This window comes from Streptopelia decaocto, assembly GCF_964273445.1.
Source record: "Streptopelia decaocto genome assembly, chromosome: 3".
In the NCBI taxonomy this organism is placed as follows: domain Eukaryota; kingdom Metazoa; phylum Chordata; class Aves; order Columbiformes; family Columbidae; genus Streptopelia; species Streptopelia decaocto.
In genome coordinates this window covers 49133867-49155612 of record NC_138656.1, presented here as the reverse complement: position 1 = coordinate 49155612, position 21746 = coordinate 49133867, and the positions used below count along the sequence as shown (strand labels likewise).

At 34.6% G+C, this 21746-nt stretch overlaps 1 protein-coding gene across 7 annotated transcripts in view; it reads left to right on the top strand.

Annotated features, from left to right (window-relative positions):
- The window catches only part of QKI (QKI, KH domain containing RNA binding), a 159209-nt gene that overhangs the window by 39643 nt on the left and 97820 nt on the right, over positions 1 to 21746 (top strand). The gene's annotated exons all lie outside the window — the stretch shown is intronic.

The window sequence follows — 21746 nt, the reverse complement described above, 5'->3', positions numbered from 1 at the left end:
TTGTAACTTCCTTTTTTGAGGAAGAATAGTTTCCTTTAAATAGAAGAAATATTTAGGACTTTTGTGGTCTGAGTGGTTTCTTAAAACAACTCAGGAAAGATAGTTCTGTCAAAATCTATGCCAAATGTTTTCATTGATCACTGACAAAGTAAGAAATTGTGTTATTTCTCTGTAATAGAATTTAAAAGTTCTGTTGCAGTGGAGGAGTGCAGGGTCCAAGTAAGGCATTTGCAGATTGAAGTGCTATAAAGTGGAGGAAAGTACTGAACAGCAAAAAATTGAGGTAACACTTGTGTAGTTCTGTGGCTTTTCTTTGTATCATTAATTAGATTAAGCTCTCCAAATTGAGTTTTATTATTTTAATGCTGCTTAGAACATACAGGCCTCTGAATAAACCCTCATTGTGCCATACTTCATTAAGAAAATTAAGTGCAAGTTGTTACTCAGAACAGAATATTTAGACAAATATCTCTTCTCCCCTTTCAGTTTTCACAAAGTTGTTGTGTTGCTCTTGAATTAAAATACCTGTACTGGGAAAAGCATTCAGAGAATTTGCATTGATAGTAAGGACACCTCTTTCTCCTTCCCTTCCATTTTTCTTCCAAATTAAATATACGTATATGCATATGTATATAGGTATAAGTACACATATATACATGCATATGTAATCCCACACCAAAACCAGTGATTCTTTTGAAACTACTTGGAATTACAGATTTTTGAGAGGAACTGTGCTATACGGTTCTTCCATAGAGCAATATAAGTAGCTCTTACTTAGATATCTGTATATATCCTAAAGTTATATTGCTTAATGGCTTTTAAAAACATAGCTTGGTTGTTGAAATCTTGGTTTTATAACTCAACAATGTATTCTTTGTGAGAGTTGTCTAGTTACCAGTTGCAGTTTTTACAGAACTTGATCCTGGCTGTACTAGAATTCTGAGGTGTGAGGAAAAAAAAGGGAGTTAGATTTCCCATAATTATTATAAGCTTTTCTTCTAGAAATCAAGGATGTAGTGGCTTAGCTCTTCTCTGCTAGTTAATTAGCAAATACAGTGTAAATAAGCAGGAAAGAGTTTGTCTCTAGTTAACTGCCAAAGCACTTGTGTAACTTTAGGTGTATGATTTCTCTAGCTAATGCTAGCTCTTTGTGGGCCTTCAGAAGAATGCTTTTGAAGTGGTCACTGGTTTATTTTAATAAACTTACAAATTCAGAAGATGGAGAGACCTGTGATTTGTATACATGTGCCCTGGAATAAGAAGGTAGTTGTTCTTCTGAAATGTTTGCTAAAAAATGAACAACTTCTACCACTATGGTGGTACTTTGCAGTTAAAGCGTCATGGGGGAACCAAGCTCATTGTTGTCTGTGTGCTCCTGCCTGTCTACATGGTGTCTGTATTTGCTCTTAGCTACTCAGAATGGGATCTGCACAGCCTCAATAGTTGGTTAAGCAACTAGAATATACCACTATCTACAAAAAAAAGCTGTGGCTTTGTATGTAGGCCTTTCTAAAGTCTTTCTGCAATAAATTAAATAACCTGCTTTGCATTCAGGCTAGTGAAGAAAGAAGGGTGACTAGAAACTGGTTTTGATGTAGATTTCATAATATTTAAATAACAGAAATCACAAAAGTACGTTGATATTTTTTTTAATGTTCTAATAAACTTTTATTCTGGTAAATATTTTTTACTTGCAGTTTTAAGCATGTAGATTTGTTGATTGTGGTGAATACTGAATAATACTAGAGTGCCATTTTGTGCACAGAATCCTAAATAAGTTGAGGCATAAAAATAATTGTCTACAGTAAGTTTAGACAAACTTATGTTTTTTAAGATATGTAAACATACAAATAAATGTATTTATAAAAGACAAAACAAGAAATTTCTGTGGCCCGTGTCACTTCAGTATTACTGTTTCACTGTGCTTTGTGTACCTACACAGAGGAAATAATATATATTACAAAGCTAAAATAAATATATAAAATCCTCTATAGAATCTTTAAAAATTACTTTTTTGTATGAGTGCATATTGAGTATTTTTATTCTAAGTTTTCTTTAAAGACCATAGCTGATGCGAGGTTCAACTTTCCAAAATATCAGTTGTGTGAAACAGCCTGTGTAAAGTCTGCACTTTTACTTCTGTACAAGTAAATGGAAGATGCATAAAAATCTTGCTAAAGAATAACTAACTTTCTTTTGTATGTCATAGTAGTAAGGAATACTTTGCTGTGATGTAATCATAGCTTGATAAATTACGTAACTGTTATGGTGGTCTGCTTTTCTAGATCATTGTTTTTCCCATAGTAAGATAAAATAATGCAGTTGTGTATATTTATATTTTTTTCTTCTAGCATCCTTGGAAGGTGTTAGATCTTTATAGAAATTTTAGTCTTAAAACTGATACTTGAACTACTTAGCTTTTCTGAAACATGTATGTACTCCAGAAACTTGAGAAATAATGCAGAAGGCACCCAGAAGATTAAAATACATTAGTTGTCCATAATTTGCCCTTCAGTTAAAAGTATATTCTCTCTACAGTTAAATATTTGTACTCTCATTTAAGTCTTTGGTGTTACAGTTTGAAGGTGTTTCCAATTCATAAAAAATATTTTCCATCAGAGTTTAGAAAAGAAAAATAAAAGATGTCAGGAAAATTGAGCTCTTAGGAAGCAGAAGAAAGGAGGATATGCTATTGTTTGTGGGTGAATAGTTAAAAGTCTTTAGCATTTCTTATGCTTCAGATAAATGATTAATTTTCTTGAATTTCCCTAAAGAACTGAGACTAAACTTTGTGTCTGATATCAATTTAAACAGTTTTTGGAATTAGTACCTAAAAGTGTTGGACTGAATAAATGTTTTCTATTATAATCATGGCTTTATTATTAATAAGTACCCTGTTAACTCTGATTAATGTGGAATTCTCTGTTGGAACTCTTCTGTGCCTCTTCAGTAAAAATGTAAGAACTCAGTAATTATCGCGTCTAAAGTAGCATGTCCTTTGAGTATACTGAAGCTCAAAGGCCAGCAGTGATAAACAGCTTGTGCGTACTTTCTGACCATTTTAGTTAAAACTGTTTAATTAGTACAACAGAATGATGAACACAGGGATTCATTTTACTACGGGGAACTTACTGACAAAACGTTTAAATCCTTTTTCAATTTGGTAATATCAGAATTTAATAGCTTCCCTAATATGGATTAGGAAAATGATAACATCCTCTTTATTTATTGTTCTGTTTCTTTTACTGAAGCTCATCGTTCCCTAGCGGTAAACAGGGAAGGAGGCTGAAAGAGCTTCCCTTGTTTACCCTTGCAATAGGAAGGAAAGAGAGAATGTAACTGGTCTCTGTAAATAAACCTGAGCTGCAGGGAGGTTTGGCAAAAGATCAACTAGTAATACAAGTACAAAAGTGTACAAAAGAACTGAAGTAGTTTGATTACTGATTTCCAGTCCGAATGAGATATTTGGAAAAACATTGTAGTAGAAGTAGTGGAAGGAAAAAAGGTTATTTTTGAGTTTGAACTTTCTGTATTTGTGAGAGGCTTTATGCACTCTGGTTGCAAATGGTAAAGCAATGGATTCATTGAGAAAGGTCCCCTTTGTTTAGATGCTAATAAAACAGAGACATGCATTAATATTCGTATGAAGCTTTTTTACCTTTTCTGTCTAATGCTTTATTGTATAGCCTTCCATTACTAACCATCTGATTCACCTTTTGCAAGTGAAGTTTCTTTTGAGCCCTGGTAAACACTCAGTAGCTTACCATTTTTGGTAGTACCTTGCTGAAAGATTACATACTTTGTCATAATTTTGTTCAGAAATATGCCTGTCAAATCTCCAGAACATGTTTGTCCTGGGATGCAAAAGATTGGAAGACACTGGAGATAGAAATCCTATCCTTCAGTCTGTGATTGTAATCTTGCTGGTTCAAGGTCAATTCAGGAGTAGGGATGAACTTGATCTGTATTTCATCCTTGTGAGAATTATTTCTTCCCCATTTAACCCTTCAAGCATTGAGTGCAGTTAAGTTAGGTAATTACCTAGTCATTTATCTGTTCATATTCTTACTCCAATTTCATTCTTACTTTCAAATTATGCTCTTTAACTATTTGCAGATATTCTGTTTTGTTTATGTGGAGGAAAAAAAAAAAGGAAGGCAGGGTAGAGGTAAGACAAGTAAATACCTAGTAAATAGCACTTGCTTTGTCTAGGGCTAAGGCTATTTTCCTTGATATTATTCAGAGTAAATCTGGAAATCTAATAAGGTGAGTTGCATCTGGTACTGATACACAAGTTGAACATATTTGTTATGATACCGTTTCGTTATGGTGATGCTTGTATTAGTAACTTCTTCAAATTGACATAGCATATATATGACACTTATAGTAGAAAGCAGTGAGTTATTTTTCTTGTGTAGTCAATATACAGGTCCAACTCATGAGGATAGGAGTCATCTAATATGACATTAAGGCCTAGTGCTAAACATTTAGGTGCCTTCTGTATACTGTGGATGAGGAGTGTGTGTGTGGGGGGGGAAGCCAAGTGCTGAAGGAGGATGGTAGTCTAGAAATTCAGTATAAACAGTTAGTTTGTAGGTGCCTGTTGTTTTTCTGGGAATGAAATATCTAAAATTTCAGTTGGAATAAATTAATTTTACTAAAAATGGTTAACTTTGGGAATTACAAAATTTGAGGTTGCAAAGGATGTGTCCAACAGAACTTTTTGAAGAACAAGTTAGTAGTTAACATGTATCATGCTTGGTTTTGCTCACACAAAGCCTTTCATGATGGCTCGGCTCTCGATTGGTCTCTGCAGAGCTGGGCTTCCAATGGGCAGTCTGTTAGATCAGAGCTGTCTTCTTGATACCTTCTTCTGTTTTAAAATTCTGCATTTTATGCACATAAATTTCTTAACTTCATGGACTACAAAAGTACTTGTGTATATGGTTGACCGTGTATTATGTTGTGTCAATTTGTTTATGCTTCCTTTTGCTGAACTGTTTCCCTCAGAACTACTTTTTGTGTAGTAGTCCTTGCAAGATTAAGTTCTGAATAGTTGTGTGCAAATACAAATGATGAAAGGTCAGTTGTGAGACAGAGAGATTTGTGGAATATTGATTCTGGTTTTCATTGTTTTATTGTTCAATCTGTTCTTTCAAGTGTTTACTGTAGTAAAAGTGTTTTATACGGGGAGGAGGAGGTGCTTCAGCATGACTTTGCTTGCTGTTGTGAATAGGTCAGGTGTACTTGGGTACACCTGCTGAACTTGCTAATAGTTTTTTGTGAATTAACATCCTGTGTACTTTAACTAGGATTGGGGACTGCAGTAAACATGGAAATACATCAGTAAGGGCTAAAACCCTACCTAACACCGCAAAGTAGAGCTGTTTTTCAAATACATACGTGGATTTACAAATTGCTGTTTAGGTGTCAGAATCCCTAGTAGATGCACTCAGTTATTTGAAGTCAAGAACAGGTCTTCCCTTTTCTTCAGAGAACTTAAGTTGACTCTTGAAGGATGGGGTTTGTAGCTGAGAAGTACAATGTTATAAGGAGGTCAGAAATACAGAAGAGAATTATAAAAGTTTCTAAATTTTTTCCTTTGGTTATTATAGTTGACAAAGGAGACCTAAAAAACTGAGGTGCCATACTTTACCCCAAAACTTAACCTGACAATTACAATACTATGATATCTTCCTTTTTCCTCTCCATACCTTGTGGACAGAAACCTTTTGACAAGAATATGAGATATTTCTTCCTTTTTAGTAGCTCTGTAGTTTAGGTATTACTGTTTGTATGATCAGATTTTTATGGAGTTGCCCTTGCAAAAGTAATTCAATACTTTCTTATCAGAGGACAGCGTGGGTTCTGTAACTTCATATAGGTAGAACAGTGAAATGCAGGGCTTTACTAATTAGCTTGCTCTGTGTTTTGCTGGGATAAGAAGGCACTGAGCCTCATCCTGAATGGCTGTTAAAAGTATTTTTGAGTACTAGTCAAAATATCAGCCTGATATTTTCCTTGTATCTCTCCCAAGTCATTACACTCAGGTAAGAATCAGCCTACATGTCCTCAATACTAAGAGATCTATTGTTTATCACTAGAGTAACCATAAGCCTTGGGAGTGCATATTAATTAAAAAAAAAAAAAGTTGCCTTTTAAGCAAGAATATGGACTAGTGTTTTGAAGATATGTGCTGTTTTTAGGTTCTACTGTTTCTGAAGTTCTTTTCTTGTTAATACATTTTGAAGTTTGTAACACTTGTTAAGGAAGTCTTCAGTGTAAAGCTGCATTTATAGCATTCATTTCTGATGTGAATTTGATCCATAATTTAAAAGAGCAGTATTGCTCTCTACATTTTCTTCTCAGATGTTGGTCGCTTGGTCTTTTTTTGTGGTTCTTGTTGAGAGTAAGATTGTACACAAATACTCCAGGTTATGGAGTAAAAATTCTGTTTAGATGCTTCCTCCTTCTGTGTTTTGATTCATAGCTTAGGATCCGTTGTTTGCCTGTCTTAGCATTGAACATTGGATTTAGAATAAAACACAAATGCTACCTTTGTAGACACCTCTGTGTAGCTGATTCTGATATTGTGTAGCTAATAGGTATTCATCTATAGTTGTATGAATCTACTCAATTTATTTCATTAGTTTCTGCTATTTTTTAAAGCCTGTATGAACAGTGGTTGTACATAATTGCTTCATTTCAGTTACTTTGGTATAATATTAATTCACAATTCTAAGCTTTTTATGGTTATTTTCTCTTTCTTATTAAGACCAGTGTAAAATACAATAGTTGAATTCTGTGAAGGCACTGATTGATTCCTTTGGAAATTTGCTACACTTCTCTGAAATTGTATGCATTGTTTTTCTTTCATATACACTCAGTATTTTAAGAAAAATAATGCTGGTGGTTGAGCATTCTGTTCCTTTTTACATCTTACTTGCACTTACTTTAGTTGTCTCTTATAGAGCATAGTATCTTCCCATCTTTCAGGAAGGCTCATGCACCTGTCCTGATGGTGTACATTCATCCTCTCAACACTTAATTTTAAGTTGCTTAGGTTGATTAATTTTTTTAGAAGCTTCTGTTTCTTTAGAGTACTGACATAAGCTTGATCAATATCTTTCAGCTCTATGGTTTATAAAATATCAGAACATACTGTCCTAAAAAATCAAGTCCATTCTAGTTACAAACATTATGATCTGTAGTGTCAAAGGACACTGGGGGCTTTGCCCTGTCATCAGTGATACAGGGACTGCTTTCTCTGGAAGATCATAAACTGAATTATGATTTAAAGTTGTCTTAAATACGTAGCAGTTTCTCAGGTTATTGTTTTCCCTGCCAAGTACAGGTGGTCTAAAATATGAATGCTGCATGAAATGGATGTCTCTGTGTTGCTGTTCCAAATTTACCACCATGACTAGTGGACATGACCAGTTTTTATCTTGTTAGTGTATCTTAAATATTGATGATAATTAATCGGTTATTCAAAATAATATATTCAGTTTCTGGGTCATACTGTTTAACCTAGTGGTTTGAATTGTATAGTTCAAAGCCATTTGACTGTGTTTGATTACTATTGTTTTAAAGTGAATGTCACTTGCATTGAAAGTAAAGCAAAGTTGCTGTCACTCGACACAAATACTGAAATAGTATTTCTTGGGATGTGGTCTCTAGATTTTTTCAACTTAGTCTGGCCAAAATAATATTTTGAATCTTTTTTTTTTTTTTTCTTGCACAAGTGCAAACGTTATCCTTGAGACCTGGAAGGATGTAAACAATGGCTTGTGTGCCTTTCTGAAGGATTTCAGTTTCTTTGGGGAGTCAGCGGATGGGCAAGCTGAACAAAAAGACCTGGAGCTCTGGCTTTGTAGCATAAATAGGGCTGGAAGATAACTTAGGATATAGAGATACATGTTACCATGGACAGGTAGATTGTCATGTGACCCTGAAGTGCATCTCCAAGCTTTATGATAACTTATGCCTTTTTTTCCTGTGGTAAATAGGAGGTAGTTCTTTCATTGCAATGACTGTGGTGGCAGTCAGCACAGAATGTCTGTCTCCTCACTTTCCAAACCCTTGGGTAAAAGACTAAAGCTACTTAGAAGTGAAGCCTGAATATAGTACTTCACAGTATCACAGTATGTTTGGGATTGGAAGGGACCTCAAAAGATCATCTAGTCCAATCCCCCTGCTGGAGCAGGAACACCTAGGTGAGGTCGCACAGGAACATGTCCAGGCGGGTTTTGAATGTCTCCAGAGAAGGAGACTCCACCACTTCCAGTGGGCAGCCTGTTCCAGTGCTCTGTCACCCTCACTGAGAAGAAGTTTCTTGTTCTTGAAGTTACTTGAAGTTACTTGTTGATATGCTGCTATTTTAGTAATGTTGTACTATTAAATGTGTGAGATAATAGAGTCAATATGAATTGATATGCAAAGGTGTTGTTATTACTATAATACTGGACAATAATACTGCTGCTCCGTACTGCTTGATGCTGGCTGAAGCACGTAACTCTGTAGTGCATATGTTGTGAGACTTGTACCCTTAAATGCTCCTGACCAGTTGGGCTTTTTAAGGTGTTTTGGGTGCTTTTCAGTTTTGCCTCATTTGTCTTTTTTGTATTACCTTGTTACAGATAGAGCCGAGAGTTGAGGTTTGGTAATGTAACAGCTTAAAGCAAACAAGGTGGATTAGACCTTAAAGCACCAAGAGAGATATTCAAAGGGCTATAATTCAAGATATCTTCTGCTGTTCTCCTGCAGTTCTAGGCTTGAATTGTGCAAAGTTTCTGGTTCTGACAGCTGTATATGTATATTGAGCACTTTTGCAACAGCTTTTTCAGAAGGTGAATGGAATTGTTCAGTTTTTCACTTTAAATATGGTCAACAAGGAGAAGCCTATTTATGTGGTGTTGTGTTTGGTTGGTTGGGGTTTTTTTTTGGTGTTTTGTGTGTTTTGCTTTTTGTTTGTTTGTTTGTTTTGTTATAGAAGCAATAGATGGACATAATTACACCTCCCCCCATGAAGTCATAGTAAGTCAGATTTTGTTTCTGCTTTAGAGCTTTAATTCTGTGAGTCAGATTGCAATACTTGAATGTGTGTTAAAGTAAAGGAGCAAAGCAAATATTAACTAATGTTATTTATGATTATAAATTACAATTTAGTCAGCTAAATTAGGTAATTAAAATCAGACACATGGGTGGAAAGCATGTTTATGTTTAGGAAGGTTAAATACCCTAATTTATCACTCACTTCAGAATTTTCATAAAATGCATTTTTTCCCCAAATATCTTGGTTGAATATGGAAACTTTCATTACAGCTGTCATTGGTAATGCCTACCTTTTATCCACAAAACAATGCCATGCATCTTTATCATGGGTTTACTTGTTCTGTTGTTTGGAGTAGTGCTTTATTTATTTTTTTTTTAACTTGTCAAAGAGAGTGCTATTGTGGAGGAAAAAATAGTAATTACTATTTATATAATATAATACAGCTTTAAGGTCTTCTGATTTCAGAGTGTATAATTTCTGTGTTTCCTCCCACCTTTCAAGGTGACTAATAAATTTATTTTTGGAACTTAGAATCATAAAGCACTGAATAATTCAGCATAAAACTTACTGCCTGAAAGGGACACAGAACTTTGTCTAAAGTTCCAGTAACTAATACAATGAAATGAAGTGGTTACTAAGCACATGCCCTTTGCATAAACATAAATGTCACCTCAAAACCTGTTTCTGCTTGGTCAGCTCTTCCTTTTTGTGGGAAGAAAAGTGAATGTATTTGTTTGATAATTTTAAAAAAGGGAATGGTGTCCCTGAAGTATAAGAATTTGTATTTCTGCAAAGTGTTTGTAATAACAGGATCACCTTCTGCAATGGTGCTCTAATTTAAACATGTATTTCTGACTTCTAATTACTGAGAATTGGAAGTAGTCTACAGCAAAATTGCCAACTTTAGGTGCCTTGGGTAATGTCACATGTAGTCACATCTAATTAAAAGGTATTATTATGGAAATTAGCTGTTGGACTGTATATCCTGAGGATCCTTTGTGATTGGAATATGAGTTTAATGATGTAAACTGTGAGGCTTAGAGGGCACTGCTGGAACCTGCACTTAGGTTTTGGAGACCGATTTACACACAGCACAACTTGTTAATTCTCTAGATAAATGTGTCATGATTCCCAAGTAGAGCATGGAATTGAACAATTTTTACTTGTCTCCTGGTGTTATTGAAACTGATGTCACTGTTCTGAGAACCTCATCTTAGTGAATAGGATGAAACAGATTATTCACTATCTCACTTAAGCATGCCTGCTATTAGATTGTTCACGGGATCTGATTTCTTGAAAGAGTTTCTGTTAACAATCTTTCAATTACTGTTTAAAGGTTTTTATGACCACTTGAAGGAGGGAACTACCAAACTGTACTGTGGGCCTTTAAATCATTGCAAATGGTCCTCTAATGATAACAGAGATTCCTATTTTAAACCCGTGAAATTGTTAATTTGTCTATCTTTACAGCTCTCTCTCTTACACTGATAATTCTAAGCAATTTAAAATCCAATTATTTTCAAAATATGACAGTAATTAGATTAGTGTTTTTACATGAACAGAACGTGTAGCATAAAATTCATTTTGAGGGGTATTATTTTATAGTTACTTGATAACTTTATAGTTACTCGAAATAGAATTGAAACTACCGTATTAAGATTTTATGTAAATGTGTGGAATGAGGAAAAGGGTTAACATTTAAAACAATCTTAAATGGAAAGCAAATGTGACTTTTGTGCAGTTTATATTAGTGTGTATGAAAAGCATTGAGAAAGCAGAAGGGAAGCCAATAGTGCAAATTAATATAGTACAAATGGGAGGATTTCTGTCCTATTAGGTGAAGATAGAATAATGCTGATTAAACAAATGGCTGTTTCTCTAAAGATCCAATGTTAATATTTATATAAACAACTACACAATTTATAAACAGTGAAAATGAGACCAGAAATTGGGGCAACCCTAAACCCCAAATGCATTTCACTTGAATATGTTTGACAAGGCATGGCTTTTGTCTCTGATCACTGATAAGGTCTCTACTTTGTTGTGTGTTCTTGTACCTTCTGGCTGCAGCGCCAGTCCCCAGTGTTGGCAGCTCCGCAAGGAACATCAGCAGAGTGGAGCAAAAGCGACATTAAATGGTTGACACTGAGAGATGGCAGTAAATGAGATGGAAGCTAAATATATAGGTTTGTGTCATTCTAGCAGCTGGCTTAAGTCCTGCTGTTTGTTGCTTGGGTGTACTAGCCTTAAAAAGGAAGAGAATGCATTGTAGCGCGAGGAAGAAAAAAACAGCTGGTGGCTTATCAGTCAGCATTAATGACAGAGAAGGTTAAAGAGTTTGGAAGGACAAACTTTGAAAGAGTGCTTTTATTAGTAACAAAATTCTTAATTTTATATAAATAGTTTTATAAAACTAGTCTAAAACTTTGCAAATTGCCATGGCTCGTTCTGTGCAAAAAGAAATTAATACCTCACTTGCTGTCTGTAAATTTTAAAAATTAACTTTTTAACTTTTGATTCAAACAGTTCATTAGGTAATTTTACAGTAACATTCTTTTGATGTTTTCTTGTTCCTTAATGGTACTCTTTGGAAACATTTTGATACTTGTTTAAGTATCTTGCAATTTAATACTTAATTTAGAAGAAGAATATTTTTATAATAGATGAAGGCATGAATGTGCTTGAATGGTATCAACTTCAAACATCTTAATCCACCCCTTTATTAGAGTTATAGAAAATGATCATGTGATTTAACTGCGATTTTGTACTTGATGCATTTTCAAAATGGAAGTTAATGCTTGAAAACAGTGTTTAATCGCTTATAAGCCTCATATGATATATGTAATTTATAACTACATCAGTAGTTACATGCGGTAAAGCTGTTGGAATATAAGCTTGAAATGAGTCCAGTGCCTTAGTTGAAAGATTAATCCTTCTTGATGTTGTTTGCTGCTTCTTGTTGACTGACATTTCTATTGTTTCTTCTCAAGAACTTGTTTAGTTCTTGAACCCGAATTTGATTGTTTCTCCTGGCTTACAGCTGTCAGTTGGCCTAAAGAGAAGTGAAGAGCAAAACTTTATTTCTGGCTCCTCAGCAGGCAAACTAGTCATGCCACAAGCCTTTCTGTCCTCTATTTCATGTCTGTATCAGTGTCTGCGGTGGTGGGGCACCCAGGAGATGGTGCTGCCCTGGGTTTAATGGGTGAGAAGGGAAGGGCCCAGCCTTTCCCTGAGCCAAACTGTGGGCTAAAGAGTTGGGAACTAAAAGCCTAAAAGCCATTAGTGGAGAGAACTTTGCCATTTTTTGTTCCTAAATGTGAACAGGCTCCTTCTGCAGCGGCATAATCTGACATGGTGAGAAGAGAACAGGAAATTCCAGATCTCCTCCTCTTAGGAGGAGCTGGTATGCTCTGTTCCTTAAAGTTTGTTGGAGTGTTGGTAGAAGGGTGGTGCAGCCCAGGAGCTTAGTGACAGCTTTTAGAAGACTGCAACAATGACACATAAATCTCATGTGTCTTAACATTAAGAGCTTGGGTGTCAAACCCATTTTCACTGGGGGCCACCTCAGCCTTGCGGTTGCCTTCAAAGGGCCAAATGTAATTTTAGGACTGTATAAATATAGGAGTAGTTACATTTATACAGTCCTAAAATTACATTCGGCCGTTTGAAGGCAACCGCAAGGCTGATGTGAAACCCCTGGTTAAAAGCATTGTATTTTTTTTTTTCTTCCCATGATAGGAGAAGCTTCTCCTTGTTACAGTGGTACTATCAGAATAGTTTTCTATAATATCAGTTTAAGATGGCATTGCATTAATTTATTGTCTTTGTATGTGTTTATCATCTCTTCTACAGGGAATACTAAAATAGGTACTTGAAAGTTCAGGTGGACTATATGTAGCATGCTGATGTACCAGATGTGGTTTTCAGGCCTTGAATAAACAAGATTACAGAGATTTTGAGCTTCTTTGCTCAGTGAATTTGATGTATTGTGTTAAGTCAGATTAACTTTTTTTATATGCCTCTGTATAGAGAGGTTTATGGCTGTGGAGCTATATAGTAATCTGAAAATCTTCTCTTGTGTTTAGTACATGATACCATTTATGAAGTGCTGGTTACCTTTCGTGGTAGCAGAGCAGCCCTTTGTGGATCTCCGTTTTCAATTCTGTAAGCTTTTTAGGTCAATGCAAATATTACCTATGTGATACATTATACAAAAATATCAGAATGTCAGCAAAATTGTAGCTAATTTAATACACTTGCCTTTATTACTTTTAGTTATCTAATGCAAGTGCTGATTGTTCATACTATTAGCTTTGTTTTCCAAGTGCTTATTTAATTCTGTACAGTAAATACAGAAGCACATAGCTTTTCTAGTTTTGTGTTAGAGATCAGTAACTTGCGTGTTATTCTTAAATTGCTTCTCTCAAACTTTGTAGTGCATTTATCTGACTTCTGCTGCTTCTATTTAAAGCAACTTAAGCAGTGCAGCTTCTGCAGTCTTTTAAAGTTTCTAGACTCTTTGACAGTAAAAATGGTGGCAGTAAATCATTTTCACACACAAAAAAAGTAGGTCTTTCTTTTGGTTTCTTTGGATTGATTCCTAGTTTCCCTCTGAACATTGTGTTATCAAATGACGAAGTTAAATGATGGAGGTGTAATTTTCCGACAGAGAAAGGAAAAAAAATGCTTATGCAATCCTGGGACAGTAAAACTCTTTAGTTTTTGCTTAATTTTAAATTAAATGGTTTACGGCTTAGGTTAATTTTTAGGAAATAATCGAATATTGGTTAGATGTGGTAATTCTTCAAATGCAGTAGATTAGTATATTTGTTGTGGTATGCTGTTAGAGAGAATGACCTTCAAATTAGTCAAAAATTTTGTGAATAAATTATGTTAGCTCTTTAGCAGCTAATCTGGCAAAATAATGCCCTTGAAATTCAAGCTACTTTCTTTGTGTTAACTTTTTGTTTTGTTTTGCACTTTTGATAATACATGTATGCATTTTTTTTAAAACAAGGTGGAATCTTGTGCTTCGAGGAGCTGAAAATAGGTTTTCTGGGAAGACTGTGTTATGTTTTGTGGTTGAATGTATGGATGAAACTTACGCTGGTACACTACTAGACAAGAATATTTTCAAGATTTTGATTTTTTTTGATGCACATGCTTGAATTATTATATTCTGAATTCTTATGGCTGTGTTTTGATAACAAGTTCTGATAGAGACATAGTTCAAACAGATAACAAGGGAAACTGTGTTGGCTTCTCTGACCAGTTTTAATGCATTCAGTTAACTAGGCTGAGGTACTGCTGAGCTGAGGCTGTTCTATCATGTGCATTAGAATTTTTGTGCTAAAATGTAGTTGTTAATTAATTAGATTTCTAGCTATCATGATAACATTTTATTAAAAAAATGAAATCTGAAATAAAACACCAAGTATTTAATCTGAATGCTTGATTATTTATTGAGGTGCTCATATAAAATGCAAGTTAAGAATTTGGAGAAAAAGGTAGTATACTTCAGTGTGTTACCTTAAGAAAAAAAAATAAATCTGTGCTCTGGGATTTTTTTTTTGTCTGTAATAAAAAAAGCTCTATTACCATTATTGAAATGACCTGGAAAGCTAGCTTGATTTATTTTTTTTTTCTTCCTTTTTAAATAGGTCTGATCCATTGTATTTACATGGGGTTTGTAAAGCTGTTTGTCGGTTAAACAAGCACTCAAAGCCTTCAGCAGAGGTTATTAGAGGTGAATAAAGTGGATTTAAAGGATTTAGTAATTCATTCTAAATCCTAGCTATACTTTTAAATGCATTTTATTTTTTGCTTTTTTTTAAAGGAGCATTTTAAGCATTAGGATGTAGTCTGCTGACTAAATCACATAATCTGGCTTGTCTAATTTGCAGTTGCAGCAATGAGAAAAAGATTGTGAACTTTTTGAATTATCAGCAGTGACCGATATTCTGGTCAGAAACTAATATAAATAATATGGTAATTGGCAAGCCAACTCTAGCAATAAAAGTAACCTTGCATAATGGTTGTGTCTTTAAATGGAGAAAGTAGATATTTTTATTTTAAGATGGTTATATTCTTATGTTCCCGTGCTGTCTTGGGGCTTTAACTGTACAGTACTGTTTCATAAAAACAATTTAGTTTTGTTTTTTTTTTTTTTGTAGTAAGCAATATATTTATTAAAATCAATTGCCCAATTAGAACATCAGGGTTTTTTATCTGAAATTAACATGGTATACTGTTTATTTTGTCATACATATTTTGAAACAGCTTTAAATTTGTTAAATAATGTTATGTTGCTGGAATATAGATACTAGCAAAGAGAACTTTTTAGTGGAGTAGGGCTCAGGGTTGCCCTTTGGAAAATGTAATACTTGTGATTCTTGTAACTAATAGAATTACTTTTTTAAATTGAAAATGAAAAATCTAAATAGAGAAAAATCCTAATTTTTTAGTATTAAAGAATCCTAAAAGTTCTTATTTTTTGTACCACTTGTTGTAATGTTACTCAGAGAACTTCACTAGTAAGAAACAGTGACAATAAATGAGCAGTTCTTAAGGTACACCAAATTGTTTATTATCGTAATCCACCCTTGAAATAATGAAATCATGTATTGCTGATGTCCAAGAGGGAAGGCTGCAGTTCTTAATCTCTCAGGGAGAACAGGGTGCTACTGCTCAGTTTTGGTCAATGAACTGACTTACACGTGTGTTTTCATTCAAGAGTTTTTAATTTGGAACATAATGTTAACTATTCAGTGTCTGAATTGTACTGGTGCCATTTTACTAGCTCTCTAAATGAGGTGACATAGAGGTTAAACAGCATGGAGGAGGACTGACTCGTGCATGCCATGCAACATAAATATCGCGGTACACAGAACCAAGGTTTACGGTGTTCTTCCCTGCCCCAAATAGTGCTCTCTATTGAGCTTGAAAAACTTCCTGGAGATGTTTCTACTTTCCAGAGATCCCATAGAATCTATACTGTTGCAATTGATTTAAGGAGTTGTGTTTTATTTTTTAAAAAGTCTAATTTAGAGGAACTTAAAATGTTACTGCTACAATAACTGCACTATGTAATAGCTAGGCTAAATGTAGATCTGGGAAATAGCAGTAGCTGTAGGTATTTGTATGGAGAGAACTCATTTACTATTTGTTAGCAGCTGATTTTTTCATTGTAGCATCTGAGACGTGTGATATGCAAAACCTCTGCACTAATGTGTTATTTTCATATTCCTTTACATGCTGATATTTTTGTATAATATCACAGACTTCAAACCACTGAATGTTAACTTTGTTCTCCTGCTGCAAAAATAATATGTTTTAGTAATATATTACAATTAAGTTCATAACCTTTATTTTTGCATTAATAAATATTTTACTTACAGAAGTTTTTGAACTAGACTAAGCTTGTCTCACTCCCACAATAATTATCAGTTCTTGTCTGTAACAAGATGATTTACTATCTGACTTTGATGTTGAAAAATGCTTATGGTAACTGAACTAGGAACCAAAAAAATCTCCATAATCTAGGATAAAAAAAGTATAAAATGAACTAAATAAAGATGGAGACAGTCTCAGTGAATTACATATGCACTGAAAATGATGCTTGGCCATTTAATAAACTGAGAAGAAGAAAAATCTTTTAATCATCTCCTTTCTTTACCAGTGATAAAGTTTTTGCTGTTTCCTTTGTGACAACTCAAATTTTGGAGAACTTGAGCTACTTTAAATATTTTTAGCTGTAACATGATCGTTTTATTGTATGTCAGGGATTAAGTTTCTCACACTTGGAGTAATCTCAAATGGTGTGTTAGAGGTTTTTATTTTGTTTATGTGGGACAAAAGTACTTAACTGCAATTGTGGTGGTTCCTGACTTTCTGAGGGTTGATATTCTGTGTGTTGTTCTCTTATATCTTGGTGGTTTTATTTTTGTGTTTAAGTGATGAAGAGATCCCCTCATGATAACTTACATGGGTAACATTCTTACAGCACAGCATTTCTAATGTACTAGTTCACTTCATGGTTTAAATGGTTCAATAGTTCTCAGCTTTGATTATGGTATTAGAATGGTGTATGTCAGATAAACCCAGCAGATCTAAGTGGATATATTTGACATAAGCAGATTATATGTGTCATGCTGGTATTCACTACATATGTACTCAGGCATTTATTTGGTTATTTCACTTAGAAAGCATGCTGTGTTAAGAGAAGGAGGGAATGTTTCTCATGCATTGTTGTCTGCAGCCTCTCTTTTATAACCAGTAGGTGGTTTTGGAAGAGACTTCAGGAAACAACTTCACTCTTGTCTCTTGCAGTCTTAACAGTTACCTGAAGTTAGTTTGTATGTAAAAATTGACTTCTATATGGAGTTACTGTTGTGTGTGTTTACTGTGTTGACAATGATAATACCATCTGCTTTGTCAGCCTCCTCTCCCTCTAAAATCTCATCACGTAACCTGTTGTTCTTAACTATGCAAAACAGTTGCCAAATTCTACTAGAACATATGTAATCCTCAAAATACAGGCCGATGCAGTTAATGAACAGTTTCAGAATTATTTTATTCTTGAAACATTATACTTCTCCCACTTGATTCCTTAAATGTGTACAAGTGGCTGTGTATGTAAACTTTTAATTCTTTGTTTTCACTTAACCTGTGGTGTGGTCACTGAGTAAGCTGTGTATATGATGCACTTGTTTTTATTTGATAGTGGTTTGTAGTACTGCTTTTCTTCAACAAAGGCTGTATATCTGTTTTCTTTTGTGATGAACATGGTGTTGCATCACTGGAAATACTTAGTAAAGCATGAAATATATCTGAGGTTTTCTATTCAAGGAAAAGGAGACTTGTGCTTTCCCTAATCATCACCTATCAAAAATCTAGTGGTATCAGCTTCTATACTGGATGAGGTAGTGTCAATAGTTTGAAGCATTTCAAGACAATATTTTGACTGAAAAAATTAGGAGGGGGGAGCTGTCAATGTGAACTGAAAGACCATGTATTTCATCAATTCCTGTTGTTGTCTTACGGTCGGTGGCAAATTTATTCATGGTCATTTTGAGTAAAGAAAAAAATAATTTAGGTGTATATGTTCTCTTAAAAGTATGTCTGTCTATATTTGTTTATATGTATGTATATAAATACATATCACTACAGCTGCTCTTATTTAAACAAACAAACCACACAATGACCAAAAAACCCCATCAAAATTGAGACCAAACAAAACACTGAAGATACTTTGTGATGAAGTTGTCATTGTTAAAATGGGAATTTGGTCAAGATACATTAATTTAATAAATATTGGAAAATGTTACTGCTAGAAAACGTATTCAGTGTAACATAGGGTAAATTGCCCATTTAAGTTATTTCTAGTCTCTTAAAAAAATCTCAGATTAAATGGCTGAGAAAGTAGTCTAAAAGCTACCTATCTGTAATACTATTCTACAAGTTTTGGTTTCTATATTTAAATATCAAAGTACCTAACTAAAAGTATACGATCTTAACTTATTAAGGCTTCATATGTTATATTTTGTCTTCAGTACCTGAAGTGGTTTTATGCTTGTTTCAAGTTAATGTGTATAAAATGTACTAAGCTATTTATTGTATCTAACGAACATATAAGCTAAGACTTTTCTTGGTTTCCTTAAGTTGAAATAGACTTTAAGAATAGCTTGGTTTGGCTTTTTTCCAGTGATAAGTAACTAGCCCTGCAAATTGAAAGTATAGTAAATCACTGGAACATTTGCGAATAAGATGGTAGAATAAATTAGTTTTTAATTGAGCAAAATAATTGTTTAAGCAAATGCATATGCTTATGTTCTTTCCTGCTAGATCTGGATATTTTAATCAAATCATTTTTTTTCAAATTCTTCTCTAGTAATGAAAGAATTCAGATAAGTTAGATCTTGCTATATCTTACTCTCAGTTTTCAAAGGAATACACAAAATGTAAAAGGGACAATCAATAATAGTGTGACATGTAGCACTACTGGTCCCTCTCAAGTTCCTCAGATTTTAAGTTGCACGGAAAGTTTCTTAAGCACTGTATTTCCCATAACACTGTAAAAATCAGACACACTTTGCAGCCTCTTATTAATCACTACCTTGGAGTCTTTAGTATTGCTCATTCTTATTGTCCTTTATTACTTGTGTTTTGGGTATAGTGACTGGTGAGACGCAGAAGACTGTAAAAAAAAAAAAAAAAAAAGGCACCTGGTCTGCTCAGGAAGAAGTTGTTCAATGCGTGGGGAATGCAGGCTCTATCAGGGAGTTTCTGATCCAGTGGGCTTGTTAGGTAGGACACCAGGCAGAAATTCTGTCAGCTCTTGGGAGCGTTAGTCGCTTCAGACTGATGATTAATGTCCCTGAGTAGGTACAAACATTAGGATTTAGAACAACTTCTTTCCTAATCATTTGTTTCTGCCTAAACACCTTTAACAAAAATCCTCATGTACAGAATCTCGCAACGTATGCTGTCTCTTTTCTTAGGAGTGTGTATTTTGAACATCTTCTCAAAGGCAGGCAAAATGTGTTACTACAGGATCTTGTTCATGTGTATTTTGTACATGCTGGAAGCTTCAAGCTTGTGTGGTGAACAGACTAAGGGAATGGGAGTGACAATGCAGAGGGGCAGTCAGAGGGGGAGAGCAACAGGGTGGAAATGGTTGGAACTTTGGCAAAAAAACCTTCAGCACTTGAGCTCCACTAGATACTCTAATTCTTTGTTTTTTTATGAATATTGGTAGTGTTGTATACTTCCTGATTCCCTCCATTGTTCCTAAAATGTAAAGGCTTATAGGTGGTTCATAGGATGCTTTTGTGTTTACGCATGTCATAAACATGTTCTTCTGGAGGTTGTTTCCTGAGTTCTAATTTTGAGTTTGTATAGGAAGATTTGAAAACATGAAAATAAAACCTAGTTCAGCTCTTCTTAAAAAAAATTAGGAAAATAATTGTGAAATACCACATGCCAAAATGTTAGATATATAAAAATATATTAAGTATAGGGATACATTAACTGATGGGAAAGGAGAGATTAACTTGATGAAGGAAAATTAAGTACTTGATTACTTTTTCTGTATTGTTGATGTAGAAGCAGTTAATCTTAGAATGGGTCACTTGAGCTTAATTTTTAACATACTCTTTAACATATTCTGTATCTAATTCCAGCATGTGCGAGGTTGGATACATTCCGAGTGATGCAGTCTTAAATTGGTCAAACTGATTTGTGAACCACTGCTATTTATTTTCTAGCAATTCCCTAAGGCTAAGATGGATCCCAGAGGATTACACAAGTAATAAGAAAATAAGAAAAGCTATAAGAAATAAAGGGAAATATTTCTAGCTTTGGTACCATTAGAACAAGCAGTATTCCTGAACACAGGTGTGTTATTTGTAGGGAAACACAAGGGGACAAGGAGTGTGACGGGTGAGGCTGTGGGACAAAGAGCCTGAAAAATCTTGAGCTAAAAGTGATAAAACCGGTCTTTTTAATTTCTCAGATATGTCTGGTTCCGATAGTACTGTCTGATAATCTAGCTGGCCTGGCAGGTAAGTGAAGCAATAGCTGCTGATGGAGCTGGACTCTGATAAAACTTTTGAGACTGTCCAACTAGAAGACTTTGTCTACACTGTGTTCCTGAGTTGTGGTCTACTGGTCACTACTCTCTCTACCCGGTCCCTTCACGAAAGACTCAGAATTGGTTTTTCCTGTGGAGTTCTCAGCTAACACTTTGAGATGGTTGTCTGAGGAACTGAATACTGACAGTGATCCATCGGCACTAAAACTTGTGAATAATTTGTTAAAGCAATAATTTGCTTAAACTATGATAATTAATTACGGATGTCTCAGTTAAGACTGCACTTCTGGTGGGATCCTGTAGAGTTCTCCTTCAGCTTGGATCTCTAACACACTCAAGAATGACTTGTTTAGTGGGATAGAAAGTACGCTTAGAAAATAATTAAGCCATGCCAAGTGCTTTTAAAAGATGGAATTAAAATTCAAAACTGTCCTGAAACTAGTGTGCCTGCAGTCAACAGTGTGGAATTCATTACACAAGTGTAAAGCATTATGTTGTTGTAGAGAGGTGTAAAAATTGCACATTAATACAAAACCGGGGAAAAATGGCAAGTCAGAGTTAATGGAGAAGAGTATCTGGGGTCAACAAATGTTGAATCAAATGTAAGAGCTGAATTTTTAGGGGAGCAAAAGAAACAGCTGGGATGTGTTAATAGCAGTGCAGTTTGTAAGTTGAAGTATTGCCTTGTCCAAGCATCCTGCTTTAAGAAATGAACAAATTGGAGGGCCCAAGAGAGGTAATAAGAAGGGTCAGAGTTTTAAAAAGAACACCTATCAGAAAAATTTCAGGGTACTAATCATGCATTTTGGAAAGAAAAGACAGGGTGTTGAGCTACCTTGGAACAATTTATGAAGGCTCTTTATAAGAAGAATATTCTGGCTTAACATTTAACAGAACTTGTTGCAGTCTAGGTCATCAATGTCTCAACTGGAAGCCACAAATCTAAACAGTATTCAGATAACATGAATAAAGTTGCAAGTTTGAAAGTAATATAAATTCCTGATTTTTTCCTTAGTATCACAAGTTGTTATATTTACATTTTTTAATCCAAATCATCTTTTCTTAGAATTTGATTATTCTTTAACTCGTGATCCAAATTAA